At 42.5% G+C, this 9545-nt stretch overlaps 1 protein-coding gene across 2 annotated transcripts in view; it reads right to left on the bottom strand.

The window, feature by feature from the left end:
- Positions 1–9545, bottom strand: part of LOC141098553 (cytochrome P450 2C14-like) — a 141973-nt gene that overhangs the window by 106931 nt on the left and 25497 nt on the right. For both annotated transcript variants that reach the window (XM_073586443.1, XM_073586442.1), the window contains exon 3: positions 3833–3926. The gene's annotated coding sequence lies outside the window, so the exon portion shown is untranslated. The remainder of the gene's footprint in view (positions 1–3832; positions 3927–9545) is intronic.

The following is a 9545-nucleotide window of genomic DNA, read 5'->3' as shown; positions in this document are numbered from 1 at the left end:
GTACCTCAGAACACAGAAGTGTATTGGTAAGAAATGTAAACAGACAAGCAACATTTGTAAACTCTATTTTGTAGCATTATGTACCACCAAAATGTGACAAAAAGCAGAGCACGTAATACTCTATGGATAAGTAATATAATCTAGAAATATTTTTCAACACTTTTTGTAAGTTTTACATACCATCGTAATGCAACGATAACTGTGTTAAACTCTGTAGATAAGTCATTGGATCCATAAAAAATTTTGAATGTAAATATTTTGAAAGTGTACTTTATATACTTATACACTCATAAAAGATTTGCAGAAAGCTCAAAGCCAGTTAAAAAATTATAAGGAGGGTCATCCACAGACACCTGAAAGGCAACAACTGCCAGGCCTCATTCAAATGTTTTAAAAGTGTACTTGCTGTACTCCAACACTCATAAAGGCTTTGCACAAAGTCCTAAGCCAGTACATATTTATAGTAATCTACAGTAATCTTATTTAGGAGTACACTTCTTCTCCTTCCTCTTGAGATTGGGGGGATTACCTCCATCTGCTATCTGGAGCCAGATTCCCAGGTACCTGGGCTGGAAGTGACCCGGTTTCAGGTAGGACAAGAGCCTCTGACATACAGTAATGGGCAACAGTCCCCTGTGTCACCTGCACCATCGACTGCTCACGCATCAGAGGTGGAGAACCCCAAGGACAGTAAGATCTCTTGTGGGTGATAGCAGCCCTGTCTCAAGCCGCCTCAAGAAGCCTCTCCCAGGCCCGTGTATTCCACATGAAGGGTTTATCATGAACCTGCCACCTCTGCTGTTGCACCAGCTTCTTCTGGCACCGATAGTCCTCCGATATTTTCCGCTGACTAAGCATGTCACACTGTATGGGTGACTTTTTGAATACAGTAAAAAATGTTAACACTTTTTTGGAGTGTTATAAATCACAGAAATGTATCCCAGACCACATAATACTGTACAGCTGAGAAATGCAATTTTACAAAATTTTAACGCTTTTAATCAGTTTTATAGGTCATAAAAATGTACTTAGACCACGTAATATTGTATGGCTGAGAAACGGAACCATGCAAAATTTGAAAAATCTTTTTTTCAGTTTTATAGGTCACAAAAATGTACCCAGACCATGCAGTACTGTACAGCTGAGAAATGTAACCCTACAACATTTTTTTAACATTTTTTTCAGTTTTATAAAACACAGGAAAAAATCCCCCAGACCACAGAATAGTGTACAGATGAAAAGTTTAATCCAGACAATTTTTTATGCTTTTTTTGTAGTGTTAGATAATATTACAGAAATTTACCCCACACGGAATAGTGCATGGGTGAGAAACGTAATCAGATAATTTTTGTAACATTTTTTTGGAGTGCTAGATATCACAGAAAAGGATCAAAATATATCCCAGCTTTTCAGTCCCCCCCCCAAAAAAAAAAAAGCTGCAGCTATATATTTGCAGATTGTGCAGCCCTAATCCCTAATCCCAGACTGGATTCTGTCACTCTCCCTGCTATTGCAACTCTCTCTCCCTCCCGAGACTAAATGCTGAATGCATATGGTACAAACAGAGAAGCAAATGATTAACCTTTAGAAGGGCTGCTAGTATGATGGCTCTGCTTCTGTGCCAGAATCAACACTACAGGCCTCTGATTCATTATACTGTGCACACACAGGCCTAGACAAGCACTCTCTCCCTCCAATACGAAGTGTCACAGAGCTGTGCAATGGCATCAGTGTGCTGAGCCGGGCGGCGCCTGTTCTTTCATAAGGGCTCATACTCACTTGCGAGAGTCTCTCGCATGAGAACCTGGCGCTGCCTCTGGCACTCGGACCGGAGCATGCAGTTGCATAGAAATACATGAATTTTATTTAAATTTATTCTTTCTTCACCGCTCAATGGTATAAAAATCTGTGAGGCACATGTGGTGTCAATATGATCACTGCACCCCTAGATGAATTAATTTTGGAGTGTACTTTGTAAAATGAGTTCACATATAGGGGGTTTCTGCTGTTCTGGAACCTTAGGGGCTCTACCAATGTGACATGGCAACCTCAAACCATTCCTACAAAACCTGAACTCCAATATGGTGCCTCTTCCCTTCTGAGCTTTGCTCTGTGCCTCAAAAGTAGTATTCCCCCCACATATAGGGTATTGGTGTATTCAGTAGAAAATGTACTACAAATTATATGGTGCATGATCTCCTGTTACCATAATAAAAATACAGAATTTTGGGGCTAAAATATCATTTTTGTGAGGAAAATGTGATTTTATTATTTTCACACCTCAACATTATAAACTTCTCCGAAGCACCTGGGAGTTCAAGATGCTCACCGTGCATCAAAATATATTACTTGAGGGGTCTAGTTTTCAAAATGTGAACACTTGTTGGGGGTTTCTACTGTTTAGGCACATCAAGGGCTCTCCAACTGGGACATGATGTCTGCAAATGATTCCAGGAAATGTTATATTCAAAAAGCCAAATGACGCTCCTTCCCTTATGAGCCCTGCCATGCGCCCAAACAGTAGTTTTCCCCCTCATATCAGGTATCGGCGTACTCAGGAGAAATTGCACTACAAATTGTATTGTGCAATTTCTCCTGTTACCATTATGAAATGGTAACAATGCAATACAATATTTTTTGCTAAAAACATATTTGTGTGGAAAATTTGATTTTTTCATTTTTACGGCTCAACGCTATAAACTTCTGTGCTCAGCCCACATCTAGATCAGTTCTCTGAGGGGTTTAGTTATCAAAATGAAGTCGCGTATGTGGGATTTTCCCTATTTAGGCACATCGGGGGCTCTCCAAACGCAGCATGGCATCCGCCAATTGTTCCAGCAAATTTTGTATTTAAAAAGACAAATAGCGCTCCTTCCCTTCTGAGCTCAGCAGTGTGCCCAAACAATGGTTTTCTCCCTCCTATAGGATATTGGCATTCTCAGAAGAAATTAAACAACAAATTTTAGGGACCAATTTTTTACCTGTTCTCTTGTCAAAATATAAAAATTTGGATCTGAAATCAATTTTTTGTGGAAAAAAGTTAAATGTTCATTAAGTTATTTATATTTACATTCCTGTGAAGGACCTAAAGGGGTAATAAACTTCTTGAATGTGGTTTTGAGCACCTTCAGGGGCACAAAGACGGGTGCAGTTTTTAAAATGGTGTCACATTTGGGCATCTTCTATCATATAGACCTCACAAAGTGACTTCAAATGTGAGGTGATCCCTAAAAAAATTGTTTTGTAAATTTTGCTGGAAAAATGAAAAATCACTGGTCAAATTTTAACCCTTATAACTTCCTAACAAAAATAAATTTGGGTCCCAAAATTGTGCTGATGTAAAGTAAACATGTGGGAAATGTTATTTATTACCTATTCTCAGTGGATAGCACTGCAGCCTTGCAGCGCTGGAGTCCTGGGTTCGAATCCCACCAAGGACAACATCTGCAAGGAGTTTGTATGTCCTCCCCGTGTTTGCGTGGGTTTCCTCCGGGTTCTCTGGTTTCCTCCCACATTCCAAAGACAATACTGATAAGGAATTTAGATTGTGAGCCCCATCGGGGACAGTGATGATAATGTGTGCAAACTGTAAAGCGCTGTGGAATATGTTAGAGCTATATAAACATAAAGATTATTATTATTTTGTGTGACATATCTCTGTAATTTAAGGGCTTGAAAATTCAAAATGGGAAATAGGGAAATTTTCAAATTTTCGCCAAATTTCCTTTTTTTTCCCACAAATAAACGCAAGCCATACCAAAGATAATGAGTGAAAACATTAGAATTGAGCATAAATGCGCCATTATTGATTAAGAAGCCTTTTGGGTCTTACTTTGTGCAGCGCAAAGGGTTCAGCGGATACTTTTCCAGATGCAGTCTCCGGTCTTCTCTCCTCACATGGTGAAACCGCTGCTTTTAATTAAACCCTTGGAGAATAATTAAACCATACGATTACAACACATGTAGATACTAAAAACTTGGAAAGCCTACTTTAACTCACAACAACAAATTCTAGAAAACTCTACCAGTGATAACAGAAACGTTTCACAGTGATTTTGAGCAGTTTAACCCTTTATGCGCTCAGCAAACTTCTTAATTTTTATTTGCTACATTCCAGACAATGAAACAGCACAGAAAGAGGACTTAAAAATCCTCCAATAATAGAAAACAGCAAAAGAGCAAAAAGGTTTACCCATCCAGACCTCCAGACAAATGCACTATCAGGATGCAGTGGACCCATATAGTTAAGATGGCGACACAGGTGCAAGAATACCAATGAAACAACCGCTCACAGCCTACCAATACATGGAGGGGGCGGATGCCTGGTATGTTAATGCACGGCAACCGCCCCCTCCATGTATTGGTAGGCTGTGAGCGGTTGTTTCATCGGTATTCTTGCACCTGTGTTGCCATCTTAACTATATGGGTCCACTGCTTCCTGCATTTGTCTGGAGGTCTGGACGGGTAAACCTTTTTGCTATTTTGCTGTTTTCTACATTCCAGACAACTAAGACTTTTTTTTCTATTGAGGTGTAGGAAGGTTTATGTTTCTTACAATTCAGTATTCAAATAAAAAAAAATAAGAACGCACAACATGCTAAGTATTTTCTGCTAGAAATGACAATGCTTATTTTCATACCTTTAGTTCAGTCAAAAGTAAAAAAATGGAGAATGTTTACATTTTTTTTTTACATTTTATTTATCTTGCTTTTTCTTCCTTTGCGTTCATTTATTTTTGTAAATGCATTCGAATATTGATGAATATAAATGATGGCTGTATATTGCATATACTCCACAATATATGGAGAAGAAATCCTAAAATGGATTTCATGTTTTTCCCTTTAATTTTTTTAATGCTATACTTTCTAAGATTATATTGCACATTAAATTTATACACCTTATGGCTCTGATTGGGTTATGAAAATATATTTTTATAAGGGAAATTTCCAGGTAAGGCTAGTTTCACAATAGCACATGGAGGAGCTGCAGAGGGATGCGGACTTCCTCTGTGAAGCTCCGCCCACTATCACACCTCCTCCGTTCAGCTTCGCCTATGTCGGCATGCGGCCTGCGTACCCTATCTTTAGCATTGAGTATGCAGGCCATGCCGATGTATGCAGATGCCTCCGCATGCATCGTTTTGACAGTGCGGTGACCTGCGCCGAACGCAATGCGTTGCATTTTGTTGCGGTTGCTGCACCTTCAAAACGACGCATGCGGAAGCATCCGCATACTCGGCTTGGCCTGTGTACCCAATGCTAAAGATAGGGTACGCAGGCCGATGTACGCAGAGCTGAACGGAGGAGATGTGGCTGTGGGCGGAGCTTCATGGAGGAAGTCCGCATCCCTCCACAGCTTTGCCATACGCTAGTGTGAAACTAGCCTTGAACTGGTAAAGTGTCTTATGCTTATTGCACCTTCTGGGGAAAAGAGCATGACATAATGATTGGAGTATAAGTTATGCTCTTCCTCTCAGACCCATCAATGACTAGAATTCTACCACTTCATTGTTCCTTTAAAGGGAATCTGTCACCACTTTTTGGCATATCATGTAAAAATATCATTCAATTCTCTGTCAACTATGAATTATAACAATACTTTTGATACCCCTTGACCCCTCACCTTTGATCAATAGATACCGTTTATATTCCTCCCACGGTGTATGTAAATCTTCTCGGTCCAGTCCGTTGAGCGGGGCTTATTGTGCGTCTCTCCCCCCTCCTGTCTTGCTTTACACATTTCTTTCTTGTAAATCCTACGTTCGTGTACTGTTACCATATGTGCGCAATCAAATGGCCTTTCGCAAGTGGGCAGTATGCTTTTCCCAACGTTCTATGGCCCAGAAGTATTGCAATGCATGAAGGAACACACAATTTGCATCGCAATACTTCCGGGCCATAGAACGTAATGGTGTATGCTGGTGCATGCGCAATACTGATTTTATGCTTTGCTCACTGATGGCGCATGCGCAGTAACAGTACGCAAATGCAGGAATTACAAGAAAGAAATGCGTAAAGTAAGAGAGGAGGGGAGAGATGGACAATAAGCCCCACCCATTGGACCGAACTGAGCAGAATTACATACACCGCGGGAGGAATATAAACGGCATTGATTTATCAAAGGTGGGGAGTCAAGGGGTATCAAAAGTACTGTTATAATGGATAGGTGACACTGAATTGAATGATATTTTTACATGATATGCAAAAAAGTGGTGACAGATTCCCTTTAAATATAATAATATTCAACGGGTGGTCCAACATACAAAGTTATTTTTCTCCTAAATCCTTTTCTATTTAATGCCATCATCTAAACTAATTTCTAATATACTTGATTTAAAAATTTTCTCTCCTTCCCTAAATACACTATCTACCTGCTTTTCTATTTTTTCACATGCTTTCTTTTTAAATATGCTTCATTTGAGAATCTCAATGCATGCTGGATGCTGTGATACTCAAGCAAAGTATCATCAGGGAACAGAGGCAGAGGTCACTGCCGCAGCCTCTCTCCCCTCCCTCAAATGAAGTGTCATCAGTGATGTCGATTTCAGGGGCTGGGATAGTGTCTGTGCAATATGCGCTATGAGATGTGCACAATGACAGCACTCTCTCATTCTGTTACAGACTCAGATCATCAAAAATGAGCCAGAAAAGAGTACACTGTTAGTGTGTTTTCTATGACTATCCAGCATGGTGAGACCAGTGACGTTTCTTGCATCAGTAGAGCTGATTTCTGCATGCCATGTAGCCTTTGAAAACACACTAGCAGTGCTCATTAGTGCCAGCTCATTACTGCTGATTTGAGCCAGCAACCAAGAGTGCACTGTCACTGTGCACATCTCACAATACACATCATGTGTGGACTAACCCAGCCCCTGATAAGAGCGCCACTGATGATTTTTTTTTTTTTTTCAGTGACCACAGCCTCTGCCTCTGATGATACTTCATTTGAGTACCCCATCATGCACTGGAATTCTCTAATGAAGCATTAACAAAAAAAGGAAGTAGGAAGAAAAAAAAGAAAAACAATTAGAGTAGTTAGGGAACTGTAGTAAATGTTTACTTCAAGTATAATAGATAATTGCTTAGATCATGGCATTAAATACATATGAATTTAGGTGGAACATTGGTTTGAATGTTGGAACACTCATTAAACCTTTGTGGTGATTATTATGATAATTTGGAAACCACTATTTTCTTTCTGTAAACATTATTATAGCTTCACTTTTCCTCTAATAGCTGTTATTAATTAATCTCTTATCATGTCAACTTTCATGTAGAAGATTATCCTGACTCACTGTTAGGGATGGTGGAACGCACTAAATATTAAATAATAGAAAGTGCATTCGCCGCCCGGGGTCCATCGTGCATTAGGTGTTAAAACTGCTGCTAGACAATGGCAGATACGCTATATGGCGGTATAGCACACGCGGGTTATAACATCACCCGATGTGTGCTGGGCGTACTCTGTTGATTCACAGAGTCGCCAAAGGCATGAACATAAATGCCAAGCCTGTTGACCTCACAGGACTCAGCGGAGTGCACGCACGGTATGTGGTGACAGGACTGAACCCAAGACTCAGGGCAATGTCCGTCTAGACCTACCGTGCATGCGGCGTCGCTACCGTGGTACTGCTACAGCAGCACGGTGACTGAGCCAGCCGCAATGCGACAGTGCCCAAGAGAGGTGCACTGTCGGATGCTAGTACTGTGGAGGATGTGCCGTGTGGCCAGTAACTTGCCACTGACTGGCGCTGACTCTATAACTAGATCACTATACACAGGGCCGGCGTCAGCACCTGGCGCACTGGGGAAAGTTCCGGGGCCCTGGCGAGACGGGGGGCCCACTCACGCTGTCTGGGATACCCGCCGGCGCCACCATGCCCCCCATGTACCGACCCCATCCTGCACCCTCCCCGAGGGACCCACGCAGCCCCTTACAGCCATCAATGATCATCGCTTCAGCTGGAATCTTGTATGCTGCACAGGACCTGTGATGAGGTCACAGGAGGGGAGGAGTCAAGGGTCACATGATCAGGGTGACTGCAGGACTCTGCTGTGCTGGTCGTGTCATTATGGTGCTGGTCTGGATGAGGTAAAGTTTCTGTGTGGGGTCAGGAGGGGTTTACAAGGTGGATGTAGCAGAGTCGTGTGTGTATGAGGTGTACCGAGCGGAGCCATGTGTGTACGAGGTGTATGGAGCAGAGCCGTGTGCGTAAGAGGTGTACGGAGAGGAGCTGTGTGTGTACGAGGTTTACGGAGAGGAGCCGTGTGTACGAGGTGTAAAGAGTGGAGCCGCGTGTGTTCGAGGTGTAAGGAGCAGAGCCGCGTTTGTACGAGGTGTACCGGAGCAGAGCCATGTGTGTACGAGGTGTACCAGAGCAAAACCATGTGTGTACGAGGTGTACGGAGCTGAGACATGTGTGTACAAGGTGTACAGAGCAAAGCCGTGTGTGTACGAGGTGTACGGAGCGGAGCCATGTGTGTATGAGGTGTGCAGAGCCACATGTGTACGTGGTGTACGGAGTGGAGCCATGTGTGTACGAGGTGTACGGAACGGAGCACTGTGTGTACGGAGCTGAGCTGTGTGTTAATGGAGCGGAGTAGAGCCAGGGGTGTACAAGGTGTACAGAGCGGAGACATGTGTTTACGAGGCAGGCAAAGCGGAGACGTGCATGTATGAGGTGTATGGTGGGGAGCATTTATACCTCCCGAGTCCCAACCATCCCGGATCCAGTGAGACAGTCCCGATTTTGAGAGACTGCCCCAGCCGGGAGCTTACTTTTCCTGCGGACAAAGGAGTACACAGCGGAGCCTCAAGGAGCACTTTAAAACTCGCACATAACGTTCTACCAGAAGTGACGTGCTGGAATCTGACCAGAAATAAGGTAATTTTGGGAGGATATTGTAACGGAATCATGGAGGCACTTCAGGGAATGCTTCAGAAGATCCATCACCGTGTCCTCCTCTGACAGAGAGGACAGCGGGATCACCTTGGAATCGGGGATGTCGGCCATGTGAGCGGATCATGATATGTCCTGCACTAGGAGGCTCAGGTGGGCACTACAATGGGAGCCGGGCTGCTATGGTATCTTTATAGAATATTTCTTTCTTTGTTTCTTTTTCTCTCTCTCTGTTCTTTCTCTCTAATCTTTTCTCTCTGTTCTTTCTTTCTCTGTTCTCTTTCTTTCCCCTCTTTCTTTCTTTCCTTCTTTCTTTCTGTCTCTGTTCTTTCTCTCTCTCTGTCTGTTCTCTCTTTCCACTCTTTCTTTCTCTCTCTGTTTTCTTTCTTTATTTATTTCCCCTCTTTCTTTCTTTCTCCTTTCTTTCCCCTCTTTCTTTCTCTCTGTTCTTCCCCTCTTTCTTGTTCTCTCTACATCTCTGTTCTTTCTTTCTTTCTTTCTTTCTCTCCCCTCATTTTTTTCTCTCTCTCTCCCTGTTCTTTTTTTCTGTCCACTCTTTTTCTCCCTCTGTTCTTTCTTCCTCTGTTCTCTCTCCGTTCTTTCTTTCCCCCGTTTCTTTCTCTCTCCCTCTCAGTTCTCTTTTCCC

This window comes from Dendrobates tinctorius, unplaced genomic scaffold, assembly GCF_039654945.1.
Source record: "Dendrobates tinctorius isolate UK_male_01 unplaced genomic scaffold, ASM3965494v1 ptg000093l, whole genome shotgun sequence".
NCBI classification, from domain to species: domain Eukaryota; kingdom Metazoa; phylum Chordata; class Amphibia; order Anura; family Dendrobatidae; genus Dendrobates; species Dendrobates tinctorius.
Note: the sequence above shows the minus strand (reverse complement) of the source record. Positions and strands in the feature narration are given on the sequence as shown.